This window comes from Athene noctua, chromosome 7, assembly GCF_965140245.1.
Source record: "Athene noctua chromosome 7, bAthNoc1.hap1.1, whole genome shotgun sequence".
NCBI lineage: Eukaryota > Metazoa > Chordata > Aves > Strigiformes > Strigidae > Athene > Athene noctua.
Genome location: NC_134043.1, coordinates 8423923 through 8447093, shown reverse-complemented (window position 1 = coordinate 8447093; position 23171 = coordinate 8423923).

Below are 23171 nucleotides of genomic sequence, written 5' to 3'. Positions count from 1 at the left end.
TAAAGAGTGAAGATTCTCCTTAGTCCTCCTTTTGTTTCTAATGTATTTACAGAAACATTTTAAATTTTCTTTTACAGCAGTACTCAGATTAAGTTCTAGTTGGGCTTCAGCCCTTCTGATTTTCTCCCTGCATAACCTCACAACATCCCTCTAGTCCTCCTGAGTTGCCAGCCCTTTCTTCCAAAGGTCATAAACTCTTCTTGTTTTCCTGAGTTCCAGCTAAAACACTCTGTTCAGCCAGGCCAGTTGTCTTCCCCACCAGCTCATCTTTCAGCACATGGGAACAGCCTGCTCTTGCGCCTTTAAGACTTCCTTCTTGAAGAATATCCAGTCTTCCTGGACTCCTTTGCCCTTCAGGACTGCCTCTAAAGGGACTCTGTCACTCAGTCTCCTAAACAGGCCAAAGTCTGCCCTTTGGAAGTCCGAGGTAGCAGTTGCGCTGAGTCCCCTCCTTACTTCTCCAAGAAATGAAAATTATCATTCCATGATTGCTATGCCCAAGGCAGCCTCCAACCATTATATCACCCACAAGTCCTTCTCTATTCATGAACAGCAGGTTCAGCAGGGAACCTTCCCTAGCTGGCTCACTCACCAGCTATTGGAAAGTTATCTTCCACACACTCCAGGAACCTCCCAGACTGTTTCCCCTCTACTGTATTTTATTTCCAACAGACATCTGGTAAGTTGAAGTCCCCTACGAGAACAAAGGCTAGCAACTGTGAGACTTCTCCCAGCTGCTTACAAAATATTTCATCTGCCTCTTCATTCTGGCTGGGTGGTCTATAATAGACTCCCACCATGATATCTGCCTTGTTGGCCTGTCCCTGATGCCTACCCTATCATTAGCTGTAGGCATTCAAGCCACTTCCTAACATACAGGGCTACCTCATCACCTCTCCTTCCTTGCCTATCCCTTCTGAAGAGTTTATTGCCATCCACCGCAGCACTCCAGTTGTGTGAGTCATCCCACCATGCTTCCATTATGGCAACTATGTCACAGTTTTCCTGCTGCACAATGGCTTCCAGTTCCTCCGGTTTGTTGCCCATAATGTGGGCACTGGTGTAGATGCACTTCAGTTGGGCTACTGATCCCACTACCTTTCTGTGGGGAGAAGCCCTCGTTCGTAAATGACCATTCTCAGGCACTTCCATGGTTTCTAACACATCAATAACCCTTGTGTCTTTGCTGCTGCATGGATTTCCATCCTCTACCTCTACTGAGATGGCAGACTGAAGGACCTCACTAGCACACCATCCCTCAAACCCTGGTGTGCCACCCCCAGGCTTACCTCTAAACATATGTTTATATGTTCCCTATCTTCCTAAAATTTTACATATAATTGTATATGAATGAAAACAAGAGCAAGTTCAAAGACCAAGTAGTGTGCTTAGGACTTTATTTTAATAAGCATAACAGGCAATGATAAAATACCTATCAGTCTCCAGTCCTAAAGGAAGAAAAGGATGGAAATTACAAACTCAGACAGTCAAAACAAGGTAAATAAGGGTTAGAAGGTTCCTGTTATTTATTTGCAAAAAAATAATTTTTTCCTGCTACTTTAAAATAACGTACATCTGTATTTTGAAATTGGAAAACTGTATGTCCAAACTTCTATGTATTAAGAGATCTCAGAAAATATATCCTAAGCTTAACCTTAATGTGAGAAAAAGGAACTTAATATTGGTTGTAGTATTAAACTTGGCTCTATTTCATACATATTAAAACACTGAACTCTATCTCTCGAATGTTTATCTTTTAATCCTGTAGGAACACACATGACAAAACCAGCTGCCTATTGAGTCAGCTACCTGCAGTACGGAGATCTTAGTGAAAGGTAAGTGCCAGGAAAGGACAGACTCTCTCCTGACTTCACAGGAGACCATATTATACCCTGCAGCTACAGATCCAATTACGGTTACCATCATTAGCCAAGGTCAGAAAATTATTGAATACTATTAAAAGTTCATCCACAGTATTTACCCCAGCAACCTCCAGCAATCTTGAATTCCACCAGGGGACAATATATTGGCTTAGCTATTGCCTCTTATTTGAGATGGGCCTTAAGCTAAACATATTAAGAAATGTTTGGATCCAAGGATTTGGGTCAACACAGTTTTAATTCGCAGTAGTTCTTTCATGTCAGAGTCTTATTTCCTTCTCTCAGGCATCTGTTCAAGCACATGTAAAGCACAATGAGCACACTTGACTAAAAGCCCACCAAACAGTATCATTTACCTCGGCTGTTTACACTTACCACCTTGGGACTGCAGACTGTCACAGAAATAAACACTGGAGGTTAGCTTTACAAAAGGGTTGGACACATTCATGACTGCTAATAATACACATATCTCTGCAAGGTAAGTTGAGGCTTACGGGTAAGAGTTTCAAATGCACCTCACTGAGTTATGTGCAACAAGCACGTTCAAATCAGTATGTCGACCAGCACCAGTTTATAGGGCACCCCATCTCCATAGGTCCTGTAAAGCCTGCGGCGACCACCTTCCATGTGAGAGCAGACCTGACAGCATGTCTGCACAGAGCTACAGAACTATACTGTCAGTGCAAAAGGCCTAAAACTAGAGTTGACACGATCAGCGGAAGGCTTCAGGCAAAAGTGTTGCAAGGATATTTTATTTTGAAAAGCAAGTATTACAAATTTAGAGTCAAAGATTTAATGAGATATATGCATGCTAATGTATAAAAGAGGCACCGAGGTTAGCTCTGGTAATGAAAAGCATTTGGCATATAACTATGATCAGCAATAGTGCTGTCTATACCTCTGTATTAGGTTATTTTAATTTCTGATTTTTTTTTTTTCGTAGCTTCATTGCATTATCAAAGTACAGGGTATAATGCTTGCTTCAAGACTACCTTAAATTCAGGCTCAAAGTCATAAAACTCTTTTTGACAGAAGCCCACATCTATGAGTGCCACTGGGGACACGGTGGGTACTGCAGGCTGTGTTGGACTTCTCTTTACATTACCTAAAATTGGTCCTGATAAGCAGTATGGAGTTGTGAGGGACACTGTCCTTGGCCCAAACATCAGCAACACCTATAGTCAATAGGCAAGTCAGTCACAGCATCCTTCCTAGAAAGGCCTGATGTTTTTGCATGAGATGCGCCAACATGATACACATTATGCCTTAATTCAGTCTGCCCTTAAACCACTGTGAGTTCTAGGAGTGCCGGAATTGACCTTCTACCTTGCCCATCCTCTGCAGGTAGTAAGGACTGTGCATGGACAAACAGGAGCATCTTTCCAGTCTTGTCCCATCCCAATAGGATGTAACTGTTATTCTGAATAGTGAATTTGTCAGGAAAGCCTCTATGTTCTCTGCTTTATGCAAATGGAAGAACGTAGAGTACGTATTTACTACTTGGAAGGAAGAATAATAATACTCATGAGTCTCTGCTGAAGAAGAAACTTTAAGCTATGAACAGTGTGAAAAAAATTTAAATGTGTTTACTGTAAGCCTTTTTTAAAGTTTAAAGAGTTGGTACTATTCCTCTATTAATACAACTTTTTAAATTATCTCACAGAACTGAAATACTTTAAGGATTTATTTTTTAATTAATCTTAATGTCTAAATGAATTAACTAACATAATTGCTTATTTCATAAAGTTAATTCTGTACTCAAAAGAGTAGATGCTGTAATTTTGGTGCCACATAAACTATTCTTTATAGATAATAATGTAGTTTTAATTGTCAAATCCACATTAGTAAAGTTTTGGCAGATAAAGAATACTTTGATCCGTGCATAATTACAAATCTTTACCTTGGCGTGGTAGGTAAGGCTTGCATCTCTGCAGTTAGCAACTCCCTGTCAAACACGTCTTTGTAAATGTAACTTCTGGAGAGGTGAAGGCTTACTGTGAACGTGAACGTTAACACTTTCAAAGGAACTGGTGACTTAAGGTGTCTGAAAGTTTCCAGTGTCCCACTTAATGGGACCTGTGTTTCAAGATTTCCAACATTTCTGTAAATAAAGTATCCCAAGTTGAATGCCCAAAGCAATACACCTGCACTCACTAGTCAATTGACAATCAGCAGAACTAAGCAATTATAAATCAAAAAGCTTAATTTAGTTGCTAACATAAAACTGGTGAATGAAAGAAAACCTAATTACTTTGAAACGCATAGCCTCCAATCGAAGAAGATTCCCAGGTCACTTACGACTGACTCTGAAACAGTTTCTGCACCAGAGGGAAACAGCAACACGACACTAACAGTGTCCTACTCGCTCAAGGACAGTAAGTGAGCGAAGATTACGAGACAACCCTCTTCAATGATGTATGTTATGCTCATGAAATTAATTCATATGTCATAGAAACATTAGGATAGTCATAGGCATGAGGAGAGAGAAACATATTTAAAACTATTTAGGTTTAAACAATGCTATGTTCAAAAATGATTCAGTGCCTCATATAGGTGTGGCATGCTGATTTCTGGATATGTTCAACTGCACGTCCTTCAGCACATACAGTGTATTTTCCACAAACTTCAGAATACCATGTAGAAGCCAATCTGGGAGGCTGTGAGCCAGCCACTGCAATAATTCAACTTGTGCTGTTATCCAGACATAAATCAAACCCTCTGTGTCCTGCTGAGACAGCAAGACCTGAGCTTTTGCTGAATTCCTATACAGATAAAAAAAAAAAAAAAAGCCTTGACAATGTAGTTGATGTGGTACTCAAAGGAAAGCTTGAAGTCGCAGATGAAACTGAGATTACAAGGTGGTTGGAAAGTAAATAACAATCCCATCAAACAGAACCACACATGGAAGAGGGTTAGGAGGAACCTGCTGCTTAACCAGTGACAATCAGAGTGAATCAGTATCACAAGATGATCCAATTTACAAAGACAACATGAGAGAAAATCCCTATTCAACCCTCAGTAACAGCAGGAGAAACAGGCATGAGATACTAGTTGATAACTAAAAAATGTTTGAATGAAAATAGATGTAGAATAAACCAAGGATGTTAGCTTGATTCTTGTCTAACTTCGACAAATGTGCATGAGGAAAAAGTCCATTGAGATTACTGGAGTTTAAGGGATGTAAAGGACACAAATGAAATAAGATGCAAACATCTGCCATGTCAGATTCTGTCACCTTAATCTATACGGAGCACACACTCTTCTGTCTATCTATCTGATCAGTGCCACTAAAGTTTCTACTTATAACTGTACTTGTAACAAGGCCGTAGATAGATTGGCTAGAGGTAAAAGCAGCCTCTTTGAATAGCTTTAGTACAGCTGTTCAAGAATTTTCTATTGACTACTCTACAGGAGACTGCAGTTTCCACAAGAAAAATGTGAATTTTTGAAGGAAGATGCCAATATAATTCTTAAAAAACAGATTTCCTTTAGGATAACGGAAAATGTTTAATTTCTGGGGACAATTTACACTAATTTAATGCACACACATGCACCCACACACCCCTTCTTACTGAGTCAGAAGGTTTTTGTTTGCACACTCAAGCATGGTGTGTTTAAGGTCACAAAGAGGACTGTAGTTCGTCTGCTGAGTACCCCCACCTCCTCCATCTTGTGTACCAGGTAGAGTCTGGGGTTGTTTCCCCTCGAGAGACAGCACTTCAGAGGGTGGCAGCTGTGTAACCTGGTGCTCCACACATGCTGTAGGGTACCTGGGCAGCAGGGGAACCGTAGGGCATATAAATGACGACTCTCTGAAGGCATTGCATCAAAGATGGGAAGATCTGGTTTAAGAGGAGATATTTTCAACATTTCTAAGTAAAACAATAGTTTTAACTGAAAACAAAACGTCAAAATAATGAATTTCCCAGGATGGAAATACCCATTCTGTCCCAGTCTAATGCTTAAATCTGAAAGGAATTCTGCATTACACCTCATGGAGTCACTTGACTCAAGCACTTGTCTTTCAGGGAGGCTCTTTAGTAAACAGGTATATTTGAACATACTCACAAAGCAATACAAACAAAAGAATTTTCATTAAGAGTCAAATCTTGCTCTTATGACTAGGATTGCAATTTATGTTGTAAAAACTTTGAAAGAAGTTGGGAAGTAAATAGTACTTCAAAAAACTGTTTCAATATACTATGTAGTGAATAATACACTGGGGGCGAAAACAGTTTGGTAGGATTTTGGAGAGTCATGTCACCAAAGACACATAGGAGCCTTCTGAACAGTTACATGTTGGTTTGGGATTCAGTGCAAGAAACCACTACTCTGAAACATGATCATATCATGAGTTATCTTTGCCAAAACTCATAAATTCAAGCAAAGGGAAAACATATTGGGTGTCTGGAAACCGTGGAGGTAATTTTCCCCCTCAGACCTGCTAGAGATTTTCACTATAATGAAAAACTATAAGGTATTATTATAGAAATAAGTTGGGAAAGTGTTTTCCAGCCCAAATTACTTGGATTCACTTTATACGCTTTAAAATACCCATTGAAATCATAAAAACTCTGGATTTACACTGTTAGCTTCCCATAAAGCCAGCTGTTGATACCCAATTATTTTAAATGCTTGCGATGATCCCAGCTCACTTCCTATCTGGGTCAAATGAGGCCCTAAAAGCAAAAGCAGACAAGGCAAGCTCAGAGGCGCAAGAACAGAAGTAAGTAGAACAAACTGCTAGCAGAGCCATTCACAGCAATTTACAGACTCCCTAGAAAAGAAAAATGTCTGGTATCAGACTATCTACCCTTGAATGTCCCTGCCCCCAAGGGTGCCGAGCAAAAGACATATTTATACTGCAGAGTTTTGTGTAGCTCTGTTGACAGCATGAAGCAGAATATTTTCCATGTGAAAGATTTAGCCAGTTCTTTGGCAGCTTGGTTTTTAACCAGAATACACTTATACCATAAAGGCTAAACATATAGTAATTTAACTGAAATTTTCAGTGAGACATAACTTATCTAAAGATCAAAATTGTTAACTCATGGATCAAAGCAGCGTACGTTATCTCTTTTAGCGTACATCACCTATTAATGCTTAATCAAATTAGCAAGAGGGCCAAAAGTATATATATTTTTTAGAACAAAACCAGGATTTTCTAGCTGGGACTAAATCAAATATTAAAATCTCAGAATTTTTAACACAGGCTGGAAATTCAGGTTTGCAGACAGTTCAAAGCTATAGCTTTGATTTGAGGCTATCCCACATTCAGTGTAAGTGGGCAAAATAAGCAAAACTCAAGAATGCCATGGAAAGTTGACCATAGCTAACTGTAATATAAATCTATATGGATATGCCTACATACCTTTTTGCAAAGATATTTTTTTCCCTTTGTAAATTTACATGCACACAAGTACATGAGAGAAATGTCTGTTCTTCTAGGGATGCAACAATATTCAAAATAGGACATTTGAGAGGATGCCATGACTGAACTAGCAGGAGGTAGATTAACTATTCATTCTTGGTCTCACAGGGTAGGGAATTATATCAACACTATAAAACAACATAGGACATAATTCCTTTCTCTCTTCTCCCCAGGACTGTATTCAAGCGGAATCAGGCAACTGTGAGAGACAGAGGAGACCTGTCCTTCTCAGGGTGTGTGTTATGTTTAATTGCTGAAGGCATGAAGCATTTTAAAAGGTTTGTCAATAAAATCCCTATTTAGTTAACCCCAATCTCCTCAGATCTCTTGTTACAGGCAGCCTTCTGCTCTTAACATCTGGGCAGGCAAAGCCTCCAATTACACTGCTGCATTTGGTAGCTTAATAGACCTAGATAAGGGTCCCTGGTACATCTATTTCCCTTGGTAACTGCTTATCTCTGGCTAGTCCGATGATATGCAGCCTTTATGTCATAGTGAGGCACATAATCATGTGGCAAGCCACGCAGCGTGTGTGCATATTCACATTAAATCCAAAGCTTTCCTTGACCTTTTCTCTTCTGTGGCTGGACTTACATCTGCCATAGCTATACTTCATAATTGATGGGGAAGGGGCAGGGGGAAAGGGAGAGAGCAGCCCAATCGTGGCCAGGAGCAGGCTTGCACCACTTGAGGTCTTCTCCCCTGCCTGCAGCCTGCCCCTTGCTGGCATCTTTGGGGAAGAGGGCAGGAGCGGGCAGCGGCTGCTGAGCTGGCTGTGGACCAGATGGCCAGCACCCACCAGCTACTCCCAGAGGCCCTGGGGAACAGAGCCTGGCGTGCACACTGCAAAACATCAAAACTCCTCCAAATCACAGCGTGAGGCTCCATCCAAAATAAAGATCTACTATCACTCAAATAGCTCCATGCCAAGATTTCTCCTTAATATGTCCCTAACTGGATGATATCAAAGAAAACCTGTAAAACTCAGCTCTTGGCACACAGTTGTTTCTTCTACACTGAGATGAATCTGTGACTCTTCTTCCAAGCCTTGCTATCTGCAACTGTAAACTAACACACAGTTCTTGTCATTTAGTCTCTGGAGTTTGTCTACTTGAATATTTGACACCCATTTCATTTGTTACACCCAGATTTTGTATTGTACCATGCTGGGGTTTCCTTCCTGAATAACTCTCAAAATACGTGCAGACATTTGTCTTGCTTTTTCCTTCATTTTCATTTTTAGTTTCCCCTTTGCAGTCAAATGAGTGTCTTTAAAAGCTTTAGGATTTAATATTTTCATGTTGAATGTCTGACAGGGAATTTGCTCAGATTCTATAGCAACATGGACTAATTTTCCTACTTTTTTTAAAGGCCACAGAGTATCATTGCCCTCTACATTTCTCACTCCATCTGCCAGTTAATTTGCAGGTACTAGTAAAATCATCTTTTCTGTTGTCTGTATGTCTTAGTTTTCCTCTGCTTTTGCATCAAATTCTGTAACAATGAACAAGGGCAGATCAGCCACAGAAACTTCTTTTAAAGCTTTTATTTTAACCTTCAAGTCTCATGTTTGTCACTTTATGAGCCAAAGACACGAGAAAGCAAAAGCCAGCAGTTTGTCAAAGCATGCTCTCTAGGGATCTGGGTACTGTTTCAGCTGTCACCGTGTCACCATATATACCTATTGATGTAACTTCTGATGTGCAGCAACAAATGGTAAATAATTCCTCTCGGAGCACACTTCTGCCTGTGTTGGTGTCAGTGCTTTTAATCAATAAACCGTTGAGGCATCTTCCAGCAGGAATATTGTTCCAACTGTTGCTCAGGAACAACACACTCCATGAACTATCTCCTTGTTTTCAATGCTATATATGATTTTTTTATTTTTATTCTCTCTTTAAGCAATATCCTCGCTAGATTGCTATGCAGCTACTGCTCACTGTTTATCCACATCTCCAGTTCTTGAAAAGGCTCACTGGTTTCTGTTCGTATAAACTAGTTTTAATCAAAGTAATAGGTCACTATCTGTATCACTCTAAGCAAGGATTTCAGTTCTTTCCAAGGCACTGGTGCCTAATAGAGCCATTTCTTCACATTAGGCCTGACACTTACTTCATCTAATGTAATTCCCTGAGTTCACTGAGTCCTTTTGAACTTGCAGCCCCCGTATTATTTAGTATGATGCAGAGTTTTGCCAGGCTGCTCCAGAGTCTAAGAACAGCACTTACAGCAACTGACTGCTGACAGGACATCCAGCTATTTACACACTTCTTCAGTGTCAGATCTCTCTTCTGCAAACGAAATCCAAACCAGACATCATCACTGCTACGTGGAAGCGTCATCGTCCATCTTGGTGAAAGTAGTGGCTTTACATTGTCTTTATGCAAGCTGATTTAGATACTACTTCTATTATCCTAGATGTACTGCTGTGCTGATAAATGATGTCCTTAAATCCATGCAGACCACAGCGTTTCCCACATTATTAGCATTAGTGATATGCTAATATCAGTAAAGCCTCAGCACTGCTGTCCCACACCAGTGGTTTCTCTTTTCCCCCCATCTCTCCCCAGCTTCTGCTGTAAACTGACTCTGGTGTGTTTTCTTGTGCCTGATGTACCAGGCTCTTGTTCTGATTTCCACTTTATTAAAAATGCAAATCCAGACAAGTATCTGCTATTTGCAATACATTTATAGATAGCTCCATTTTTCTAAAGTCCTGGTGTTTAAAGGTATGCACAACAGAATCTGTTCTTCTTCTGTTTAGATGGTTTTTACACACTTTACCCACACTGGGATTTTCTTTTCCGACAAAGTTTCAAGCAGATTTCAGGGCTGTCTATTACATAGACAGCTGATAGCCCTTCAGTTACCCAGTCTGTGAAAGAAATGTCCTTACTGTCAGATTTGCAGAATAGTGCAAGCAATATCAGTGTTTCCATACAGAACAGACTTTTCTAATACTGCCTTAGCAATTAAGTTTACTGAGTCTTTATATAAATTCTGTATTTCAGGGTTTTCCCTACAAATGTACGAGCATTAACCTATCAGTTAGTAAGCCTACATGTTCTTCATTGCTGTTCTCTCCTGTATTCTGCCTTCTTTCTCAAAACACCACACGTCACCTCTATTAAACAGTTCTTGACTTTGGCTTCTGCCACATTCACTCAATGTTATGAATGCTTTAGCTTGCCTCTGCAACACACTGTGAAAACTGTTTGAGGCTCACATTCTGCATGTCTTTTCCAGTGCTGCACCATGCTTTTGCAGTGCCTGATTACACCCTTGGCACGTGCTTTTCTTCTGATGGTATATCCAGCTTCTAAATTATAAATTCACACACAAATAAAAATCCATTTTGAGACAACTGAAAATATTTGCAGATTCATAGGGAATTTAGCAGAAGTTTTAGGTGGAAAAAATAATCAGGCTTCAAACCTTAGAACATTAGCCAACATCTGACTAGGCAATATTTTTAATGCCACCTTCCATTTCAAAACGCTGGGTTATGTTATGTTACACAGTGATGTTAGACACATTGTGAAAGTCACAGTCAACTAGCAAAATATCAGGGCTATTCCCTTCACTGAATTTAATTTCCACATATGAGGAGTTCCCCTCTTGCCCTGCTGGCGCAGTACTCTTCACAGCTTTACTATAACGTCACTTTCTCTGTGGCACCTTTCATCTGAAGATATCAAAGCAAACTAGAGACACATGCTAATAACAGACCATTCCTAGAATACTTATGAGGTAAGAAATTATTATAACACCCGATTTATCAATGAGAAAACTGAATTAGGGATTTATTAAACTGAGATAGAAATTGATTAGAGGTCACTGATGATGGACTTAACCCCCAAACACCTGGCTCCCAGCCCTGTGCATTGCTCGTGGATAACCCAGGCACACTTCTCAACAAAGCTCTCTGATTCAGCTTAGTGTTTTTGCACATGATGCCAATACAACTGCAGGTAGACTAGGTGAAGGTATTACTCCCACGCCCCAGTACAATTCATTATATTACACTGCTACCCTTATTACAACAAAGTAGTGTCATTAAAGCTAATCCTACAGAGCCCCACAGGAGCGCATGACCAGAATGAAAGCAGCAGGGCACAGTTCATGAGCCACCAGAGAAGCTTTTTACCGCAGCTTGCTTTTGGAAGCAAAAGCCTCATTTTAAATAAAACAAAAACTTTTACTTTGATAAATGCTGGCTGCTTCAAAAAGATACTCTGTTCTCAAAACTCTCCAGCTAAATGCCACCACAGCTGTAAGGGCCAACCACGTGTGTAGTCAGGCTGGGAATTATCCACACAAATAAAGAGCACAGCTTGAAACATTGACTTTTTCCTGATGAAAAGGGTCTGGGAGACAACTGGACAGTTCGGATCAGGCAAAGGATAGGGCTTTTATTATTTTGAAAGAGCACCCCAGTGAATAGAGTAGCCAATGTGGCCCTGGTGGCAGTGATATGCTCTAACGCTCTCCTCATCCCACACAAGTTACTTAAAAGCTTGGCTTTGGGTCTGTTTAGGGGTTTTTTTCATTTTTCTTTTTGTTGAAGAATTTCTGCAGGGAAAACTTGAAATACAGTCAATCCTTTCATTAGCGTTTTTCCATAGCATTCCCTGTCTAAGCTGCCTCCTCCACATACCAAATAATAAATTGTAAATATTACCAAAGAAACCTTGTCACACCAAAAATGTCATTATACCTGTATTAAGTAAATATAAGCTTTAATTTTAAAGTACAATTTCTATTTTTCTATGTGTTTTCATATTCATTTTCTTCACATTTCAGTCTAAAGTGAAAAAAGCATACAGAAAAATCTCTTTCACATCCTGTTTTTACCTAGTTTAATTCACTAGTTATTTTCAACTACATATGCTGAAATGAAAAATTTAACATGAAAAAATTAAAAATCATGAAATATTCACACTATTTTACTTTGTAAAGCTGTTCTTTTTAACAAAACCTAAAGCATTTAAGGATTTAAGCCACATGATATGGCAAAATGTTCTTCAGAAAGATCTGTCTCTTTTAATAGTCATATATTCCAGTCTAAAGAGAAACCAGTCTGACATGGAGGTATGTGGAAGATAAGCAATGTGTTCCAAATAAATATATTCCATCAGCATTATAAATTTTGCAGTTTATTTTAATTCTAAACAGAAGTACTGCAGCAATAGCATCAATGGCTTTAGTCTCAATTTCCTACACAGCAACCCATAAGGACATAGACTTCTACCTTGTTCTCCAACTGTTGTCTATCTTATCTTATAACCACACATAAAATAAAATGTCTTTACTAATGTCATAACAACATGAGGGGACAGAGATCTGTTATTTTGAGCCAAAAAAAAAGAATCAAAGATCTTCTTTAGTCTTTCTACATCAAACCAGTTTGATTTTCAGAGTTGTGGCGTTTCGACTGTAACCAGTTTGAAGGAGAAAACTTTATAAAATCAAAACAGAGTAGCATCACTCGCACAACAGATGAAACAATAAGGTAGCATAAAATTATATTGAAACTGTAAAAAGTATATCCTTCTTGGGTGGTAAGTGTTGGTTTTTAAATATCAGACACAAATTACAGAGATATTGTTTTAACTGATCTCATAGGGTTACCTGTAAGAATTTTTATGAAGTTAATATTTTATAATTGTTTCACCGGAATATAAAGCTATAAAACATAATTGTCACTGCAGGCGTACCTGCTTTATCTGCAAATGTAAATGAGTGTCTGCATGTATAAAAAAAACCCTCCAAACTCTTGCCAATAGTGAAATCCACAGAGTAATAACAGCCATTGGCTATACTAGAGATTTCTGGAATAATACCCGTGATATTGATGCAGCCTCTATCCTGGGCTGCATCCAGAGCAGTGTGGCCAACAGGTCAAGGGAGGGGATTTTCCCCCCAACAGAAGAAGGAGGACCTGCTTGAGCAGGTTCAGAGGAGGCCACGAAGATGCTCAGGGGGCTGGAGCACCCCCCTGTGAGGACAGGCTGAGAGAGTTGGGGGTGTTCAGCCTGGAGAAGAAAAGGCTACTAGGAGACTTTATAGCAGCCTCCCAGTACTTCAAGAGGGCTACAGGAAAGCTGGGGAGAGACTCTATCAGGACGTGTAGGGATAAGACGAGGGGTAATAGTTTTAAAATGAAAGAGGGTAGATTTAGATGAGATATAAGTAATTCTTCCCTGTGAGGGGGGTGAGGCCCTGGCACAGGTTTCCCAGAGCAGCTGTGGCTGCCCCCTCCCTGGCAGTGTCCAAGGCCAGGTTGGACGGGGCTTTGGACAACCTGGGCTAGTGGAAGATGGCCCTGCCCGTGGCAGGGGGTTGCAACTAGGTGATCTTTAAGGTCCCTTCCAACCCAAACCATTCTGTGATTCTATGCTATTATGACTAAAAGTTGATAAGGATCTAATTTCATTGAAGCAAAGAGCAAGACCCTGCTTTAACCTGGGCAGCAGTTGTATCGATTCCTCTGTTGCATTATCTGTCATTTCTTAATAGTGGTAGGATTCTGAATCTTGTTAAAATACATGGCTTCACTCCTAACTTCTAGCAAAGCATTAATTTAAATATTCATGAGGCCTATAATCACTACTAAAAAATATCCTATGAAGCACATTCTATGAATGTATTTGTGTATTTATATTTTTTAATGTTAAAAAGGCTTATTTTCCCAAGACATCAGCTGGAAAGGGGTATAGTATCATATGAAACAACACTGAACTCTTCTCCTTTTTCTGAGAGGATCAAAAAGTAGTTACTGTTCCTGTGGTGTAAGGAAGAGTGTTTTAATGACCATGAAATTTCTCAGTGGCACGTTGTTTGAAGGATGCTTCTAAAATCGATCCTCCTCATCTGAACTGACAACTCTCATTGTCTGATGGGATAGGCTTGAATACAAAACACTCTGATGAAATTTATGTTCATGTTTTGAAGGCCCAGATCCAAATTCTAAGAAGTCTGAAATAATGTCTTTTTTTTTTTTTTTTTTTTTCAGAAACCACTCTTTCCTTTTCTTGCTCATCCATCAAATACCATGGTAGCCCATATATTCAGAGTCTAAGAGACGAGGAAGGAAGAGGGATTTTTTTTGTTGTTTTAAACATCACTGTGCCGTACTTGTAGATTAAATCATGCAAAAAACATTCCAGAACATTGCAATCTGATGCAGATGGGAAAAGCAGCATAGCCAGGCAGGATGAGGAATGTTATCAGAAACACCTATTTGTATGTCATGGTCCAGAGTACAAAAGTAGAAACATGTTTCCTTTAAACACACAGAAATCCGAATTCTTTCTGAGATGTGATAATGTTGGAACACTCCATGAAACAAGGAGAAGCTGTTTTGAGCAAATCAAGGCCAGATTTTTCCAAGCAGAGTGTCCAGCCCTGAATGCCTGAGAAGTTAATCACAAAACCTTTGGGAAGAGATATGAGAAGAGAGATGTAAGGACACGTACAGGCAGGGGACTGGACTAAAACACAGCGCTCAGATAGAATTTGGTAACAGAGTGGATACAAGGGTAATGAAGACAGACATATGATATGAAGGCAACAATTAGGAGGAGGTATGATAGAATAGGAATTTAGGGAAAATGAGAGGAACAAAGTGCTTTGTTTTGCCTGGTTGAATTTCATGGAGTCACAAGCTACTCAGTGTGATTTACTAACAGGCTGCTGAAGACACTTGAATCTCAAAATGCCTCTCCCAATTTGTTACAAAATAATAGCTGGCAGTAAACAATGAAGAGTGGTCACATGTTTCTAATTAAATGTATGGTTGACACCCTCCAATCTAGTTACAGATATTCTACTCAATATAAAGCTTCGATAGACACTGACCTTAATATGCACGTACTTAAAATGGATGTATGCACTGAGAAACTCTGCAGGCAAGCATAACCTGTAAATGCTACGCATAGCAGAAGACGCTATTTTAAAACTGGGTGTATCAGCCTGATGGCATGATAGGTTTATATGTTTAAAATATTGAAATACTGCAATATTTCTTTCCGTCACATGTCTCCTTCAACAGTTTCGCACCAATGTGGACTAATCAGGCCCAGATCTTCAGCTGGCATCTACTCGCATAAATTCATTGACCTCAAGCCAGAGTCCAAAGACTGTTTTTCAGCTGTGTACAATCTCCCACCCTACTTAGCACTTGCTGAAGAGCAGGGAGAAAGCATCACCTTCTCATACAGCCAGTTTCTGTTTCTCCTCTAATGAAGTCCTTATGGGCATTTTAATATGCGGGTAACATTGATTATTACACAAAACACTTCTGATGGTCTTATACACACAATATTCCCTATGACATTGGCAAATGTCTGTGTCTGCTACCCCCCTTACTAATAGGAAAGGGTAAGAATTAACCGTAGTGCAGTCTTGGCTATAAATTAGGTCCAAACTAACAGTGGATTGAACTAGAAGCCAGTAATATCTAGTTCCTTTTTCCCATCAACACAACAGACCCTGTGTCACCTCAGGGAAAAGAAAACTTCGATCTTAATGCGTTAAGTAAAGGCTGCATCTAGTCCATTACATCAGTGAAAACATTAGGGAAAAACAGAACTGATTTGCCACACTAAGCAATATCTTTGTGCAAAATTCAGAATTGCTAGCATTTCCCTTAGCTTTCAGTACCCCATTCCTATGAGCGTTCTCCAGATAAACACTGATAGTTTGTGGCCAATTGTTTGGATTGCAGCAGTACATTTTAGCTGCAGGATTTAGGCTGGAGTCTGTTTGGGGCGTATGCATGCCTAGAACTAATAATCCCGTGCCTAGAGGTTGGCTCTGGGAATAAACACACTTCTGAGAATACAAAACCTGCCAGATTTTGTTTGAGTGTATTAGATAAAATTGTGAGTTCATACTAAACCTACCTTCTTTGCCCACAAGCCAGAAGACAACTGAAATAGTTTTAATAGCTCTGGGAGCATGACGTGGCCTGCTGAGCGTGTACAAGCTGTGGAGGCAGGTTTTGTTGCAGGCTGAACAAACTGAAAATGGCCACCTCTCACCATCAGAGCACTGAGCTGCAAGGCCTGAAGAGGACGGAGCTTAGACAGCTTCCCCTCTCTGGGGGAGGACTCGCCACACTTCACTACATTTTTTTCTCTCTATTTTTATTTTTCAAATTAAAGCATGTACTTCATCATCATAAGAAACAGTGCCATTTCAAAGCCAAGGAAAAGGACAGACCCCTTTTGTAACATGCTCTGTGTGTTTCTTCATGGGCCAACTGACACTACCTGAGAAGTGCAGACCTTCTAGCTAAGGTCTAAAGGATAAGAGCAGAGTCCTAGAAGGCCTACAGAGCACCAGAAACCTGGCAGGGCGGGAGGGAATGCTCTGCTGACCCCTGCTAAAGAGCACAGTAGATGAATGAAAGGCATCAGTGGATAGCCTGAAACCTGTTCAGTCCATATTTACTGCTTTTAGCATGTCAGTGGACTTTCTACTTTGAGAAAAAAAAACAACACCAAAACACTAGTATTAGTATGAGATGAAGGAAATTAAATAGTTGTAATAATATGTAAAATTCAAGGTAGATTAATCATCTTAAATTTGCCTGAGACAAATCGTCACCAAAATTAGTGCAACACATTAAGCACGGGGATACAAAAATCAGACCAAAGAGATGGGACAGAAGAGTTTTTATTTTCTGGGAGGTTTCTGGTGGAGAAAATCTCAACAGCAAGCACAGTGGAGGTGAGGCAGGAGTGACTGGCTAGAGTGGGCTGTGGGCAGCTCAAGTCATGGGGTTAGCACAGGCATGGATGCAGCCTGGCTACCCAGTGTAGTAGACAACAGGGCTCTGGGGTCCCACAGTCACTACCTGTGCGTAAGGAGAGACACTACAGGAGATGAGAAATATCTGCTCAAGACGTCATCAGAGATGAGGACTTCAAATTACTATTGGCACATTCTGAGAAGGGAGCGCTTGCTTATTCTCTAGTGTCCTGTTACCTTGCTGCTGTCCTTTTCTCCTTCTAATCAAGCACTGCTTCGACAGTCATTTGACTTGTTATTTATAAGTGGCACTGGGCAAAGTTTAATATTTTGTGGCTTTCATGGGAGGAGCCAAACCAGCATTCATTAGTGACCCCCAGAACCTGAACTCAGCCCTTGAGGCTACCAATGCCAAATCCACCTGCTTCCAGCACCTCCCAGTATCAGTCCCAGACATATGAGTACTCAAAAAGAGACAGCTCTATTATCAACACCCAGGAATAAACCTCTTCCTCAGAAGACAACCTCTGTGAATGCCAAAGAGATGGCATGGGTTTCCTCGGCTCTCTCAGCTCTGCTGTTTTCAGACTGGCAGACTGAGTACTTGACATTGGCATGTTTGTCTTCTTACACAGCTGTTCAACATCTATGAGCATTTTCCAGTCATATATCCATAGTACAACTATAAAAACTCATTATTAGTCTCAGACATCCTTTGAAAACATTAACTAAAAATAAATCTAGAAAACAATCTCAGTGAATTCAAATCCCATGTATAGCAAACCCAATTATTTTACAGTATGTGACATTTACGTTTCTCTTTCAGGTGATATTAGTTTATACATTCACTATGGTGAAAAAATTTTTCCTACTAGCCTCAACAGTAAAACAAGTATTTCCAATTAGATGACCTCAGCTACTTACAGCTCTCATATGCTAAGTATAATGCAATACAGAGTGATCCCACAGAGGCTGAGTAGGATTTTAATTACAAGTTTTGTATATTTGTCTGGATTCCTTTCTTGTGTAAATCCAATGAAATCAGGGACATGCTTCTATATGATGACAAGTTCCTATTTAGGATGCTGTAAAATTCCTCCAGCACTTTTGCTCTGGAGAATCTTAAAGATCACAAAAGGTTCTGATATTGTGTGAATAAACATCTTTAAAATGTATATCATTATGAGTATTGATTCTTAACAATTATATTTTTATGGCAGAATACATATTCAGGAAATTCAGTAAATATTCATTCTTACCACAAGACTGCTGTCCAGAGAAAGTCTTTTCCCAAATTCCCTTTTCTGTAGCTGTCTTTTTCTCTCCATAGCTGAGGTTATTTGTTTTCCTTTTGATCAACTAGAAATGTCAGACTGTTTCCAGCATCACTGCAAGAAAAAAAAAATTAAATGTACATTTCAATATCCTACTTAACAGTTTCTGTCTTTCATCATTAACTTTGTAATAACCCAGCAGCTAATGACTTTATGTCTGTAGTAGGTTGTGTTCCAGGAACAAATTTTCTGTGCCAAAAAAGCTAAACTCTCCAGACAGAAATATTACCAATATGCTCGGGTCACTTCTCAAAGAAAAAAAATTAATCTGCTACTACTGTCTTTATCAATACACCCCATGTTTTCATAGCCTCTTTTGGACTGGGCTGGGAGCAGTATTTGCAGAGCCAATGAACTACCTGGGGCCAGGGAGGCGGGGAGGGAAACAGTTCATTTCACGTTAATTGCACTCCTCAGTAAGCCCTGCTTGTTGGCACATCTGTGCTGCTACTATGATGTACAAATTTTGTACCTAATCCTGAAGAGTTCTAAAAGCTTTCAACTCCCATTATCCTTAATGAAAGACAAATGCCTTCAGCACTTTCCTTATGTTTTTAAGGTCAAAGATTCTGCTGTGATAATCAGACAGCCCCACTGCCTGTACAGAATGGCCGGGGAACTTCACCACATAAACCTAGCACAGAGGGAATTAGTCTTTCCAGTTTTGTAGGGTTTGGTTATTCCTGGTTGGTGGTTTCTACTAAAACCAAGAGACACAGTTTACAAGTAACAACTACCAGCTTGTTCTTTCCCTAAATGTTCCTGACGATATACATATTTAAAAGTTTTAACTAGTATTTTGAGGTAATACGTATGGTGTGTGATTCAGGAACATGGGCAAAGCTAATGAATTTATTTGTGATTTACAGAAAATAGTAGAATAATAAGAGAAATCAGAATCTAGCCTAAATTAAGGCAGGTAGATATGCTCATAAATATAGAACCAAATACAGGCATTTTCTCTTGCATCTCATAGTGACTGCATTTACTGTATCTCTTAATCTGGGCTAGCTCCCATTAAAGACAAAGAGCTTTCACTACAAGAAATTTTAGTCAAGATTTGACTTTTTTAGTCAACATTTTTTAGTCAAGATTTGACGTGAAAGCCTATTTTAAAACATAATTCTAGTAAGACTGAGATATTCATACAGCACTACTTAATGCTAAAACTAGAGAAATTTTTTGCATTTGATGGAAAGACAAGACTAAGCAAGAGACAAATCTGTGTTTCTGATCCTTTTAACTTATTGTGAACAGCACCTTCAGCCACAAACAGCCAGGTGATGCATGAATACTACTGGGCTTGGCTGTAGGGTAACCCAGGTGGCATTCCCAAAAGAAGCCTTGCATGTGCCCTCCAGATATATTTGCATGCCTATGGATAGATTTGACTGCTCATGCACCTGTGAACCATCCCATCTGTTGCTGTGGCAATATCAAGCAGATAAAATGACTGCAACTCCCTCCTCAAGTTGTCCCCAGATGCTCTGCCATGAGGGCACACAGGAGACTGAATGTGGGCCAAGCACAGGCTGCCTGTAAGGAGAGCAGGATGCCCCAGGCTAAGCCTCTGCAGCCAGCTGGAATTCTGAGGGTTCCCAGAGGCTCTCAGAATTAGGATCATCAGGTACAATGTGGGCATCACAACTGGGACTACTCCTGTAAAAACACTTCCCATAGGGAAACCATAATCAGGCCAGCTACCAAGCCATCCAATGGTAAATTTAGCCTTCTACCAAGCAGCATCTGGTGCCTCCTACAGTCGTTTTGTACTTCTGGTTTACACTTACGCAAGACCAGAATTCAGGCCATTTTCTCCAAATGGATTAAAATTAGCCTCTATAAACATTCACCTAAAGAACACTCGCAATGAGAACATGTACACACTATGGTAGTAAAATCTCAGTTACTGCACTGTGATCATTCCAGCTTTGTGCTTTTTTTCCCAGGTTTACCTGTAAGCCCTTACTTCCTTTTTGTAATACCAAGCCTAAAGCTACACACACTATTTCATTCCCCTAATAAGGATTCTCAGTGGTGTGCTATCACATAATTACCATTGTTTCCTGATTAGCTATTATGTCTCAAAAGAAATACCACAACAGATCTGAACAAACACAGTGGCAATGTATTACACTGTTCTTGTGATTATGCCAGAAATTAGCAAAACAAAGACCTTATGTAATCTTTATATCATTCTTCTGTGCATTCATCATGCCTAGAGAGCTTGACTTTCACCAAGGGAGTCTTTGTTGATCAGTGAGCACAGAAACACTTAGGACAGAGCTAGTGAGAGCTACAGTTAGAGTCAATTATCCCTGTAGAAGGTCTTGTATTTAATATGAATAAGTGCCTGAAGTTTGTCTGCAGGTATTTGGTGGAACCACCCCAAATTCCAGTTTATAAGTAAAAGGAGAAAGGATTATTATTAATTATTCCTATAGCTTATATGCTATGCAGCCTTGGGCACTTCAAGGAGTGGATTTACTGTAGCTCTACCTAGCACAGCACATGGACCTACTCATGTACTGGTGAAGCAGCCTCAGACCTACAGACTTCGCTTCTTCCCACACACACACCCCCCACGGAAGCTCAGATCTCTGGGCATGTTACCATTAGCAGGCTCTCACAGGTCTTTCCTGAAGAGTTAACAACCTAAAGCTGAACTCAAAGTTTTGAATCAAAGGTGATTATCAGACAAGATAATACAACACATTGCCTGTACCATCATATGCTGGTACCTCAAAGTACCCAACTCAGGAGGCCTTTAAAGAAAACTGATCATCAGAATGAAGGACTTAACAAACCCAGAACAAGTCTCCCTCTTGGAATGGTCATTTTTGTGCATCATACTGCTTGTCACAGAGAAAAAAATGACCCTCCCAGGTAAATCTTTCTTCCTCTGGGACGAACCAAAAGACTAACAATTCAAAATGGAGCTAATACATCTGCCAGGAAGCTCAGCAGAGGAGAATGATAGTCTAGATGAAACAGTCTTGAAATGTAAAAGCACTGAGAATCAGTTTTCCCAATCATCAGAAATACTATTTTTGTTTTACCAAGAGAACAGACTGTAGAAATTTATCCTCCTTCCCTGACCAACTTGCTTGTCGATATCTTTACAGCAGAGACCCCAGTGATCAGCGTTCAGACCTTGACTGTCCATTTAGCTCGGCTGAACTGTGAACTACTGCAAAGTCACTCCTGATTTATGGTGTCTTTGCTGATACTGCACTGACATATGTATGTTGCCAAATCTTTGGGGGCACATCATACAGTTCTTTGTGCTGCAAGAAAATTTCCTGATGTAGGACTCTTCTCTAAGGGACTACAGAATTCATCTATGTTGAGCATATTGGGGAAGGCACTGAAGTTAGAGGCACTCAGCGATTAAGCCTGTATCCTCAAGAAGCATACGGGGATCAGTCTAAGAGAAAGGAGGTCCCAGATGTTTGCCTACAGTCTTCTCAGTTTTGCGTTGAGCTCAGGGAAGAAGTTTTTGTATGGACACAGAAAACCCTCTTGGGGGAAGACCTAAGTGGGATCTTGCTTCAATACAGCATACCCTCACTGTTCATAAAGCCAGCAAGCCAGAGGCATCAGCTTGATTATATATCCTGAAGTGCAGTATTTTTAGTACTAAATACAAGAATGTTCATTACTTCAGGAGATGGCTCTAAAACTATGCCCTGGAGAAATGGTGTGATTAACATAGAAAAGCACTCACTAACATCTATGCAAGAAATTTTTTAGGATTATAATACCTTCTTCATTTCTAGTAGTAACAAAAGATGATTGATGTATATTGCTTTAGCTGATGAAAACGTATAACATTATATTCCTTAGATAAGCATCCAAGATATTTTCAGGCAGTTTGAAACTGCAGTTACATTTCAACAGAGATATGCCAACATATGCCAGATGGGAACTAGCACACAGTATATCTCTTTGGTAACTGGAAATGGACTGTATTTATTTTTCTGTCTCTTACAAATTAGTATAAATTTAGCAGTTATGACGCAGGACAAAAATGACAGCTCTGCAAACTAGAGTCCTTTTGTTTAAATTCAGGATAGATATAACGCAGCCTCCACAGCCTCTGCTTTGCACACCTTAACGCTGCCAGAAGGCAAAACACCCATAGGGCAGCAAGGTATTCCCTCTCAGCAGTCTGCTTGCCTTTCTGAGGGGTTAACGAAAGGACAGGTTTTGTGACGTGGACATCAAACTGCTGGGTAATGAAAAGAGGCCAAAGGTATACAGTGATCACCTCTTAGCACTTTTTTCTACTCTGATAGTCCTGCTTGTTCGACAAGCCATACTTTAAGACTGAAAGGGAAGCAGAACTGGTATTATCCCTCGGCAATGAAAGGAAAAAGAAAATAATATCACTAGCATAGGTCAGGAAACAGCTATGAGAAAGTAAAGATTGTCATCAATGCAAATGTTAGTTAGAATGAACAGGTGACCTAAAGGTGAAAGATTTTATATCTCATTACCAATCTCTGGAGTGATTCAGTTTCCTAAGAACCTAATTGAATTGAATCTGTCACTGTCCAGCTGTGTTTCTTTTGCCAGCTTTGGTACTAACACCAACGTGTGTACGTTTGTTTTTTTTGTGGTCTTTGTAGGAAAAAGGGTAAAAAGTACAGTACCATTTGTCTGGGCCTTTTCAGAACTGGAAGAAAAAAATATTCCAGCATTAAGGAGTTGATGTGTATTCAACCTATCAAAGACTGTTCAGTTCTATAAAATCACTACATTTATCTT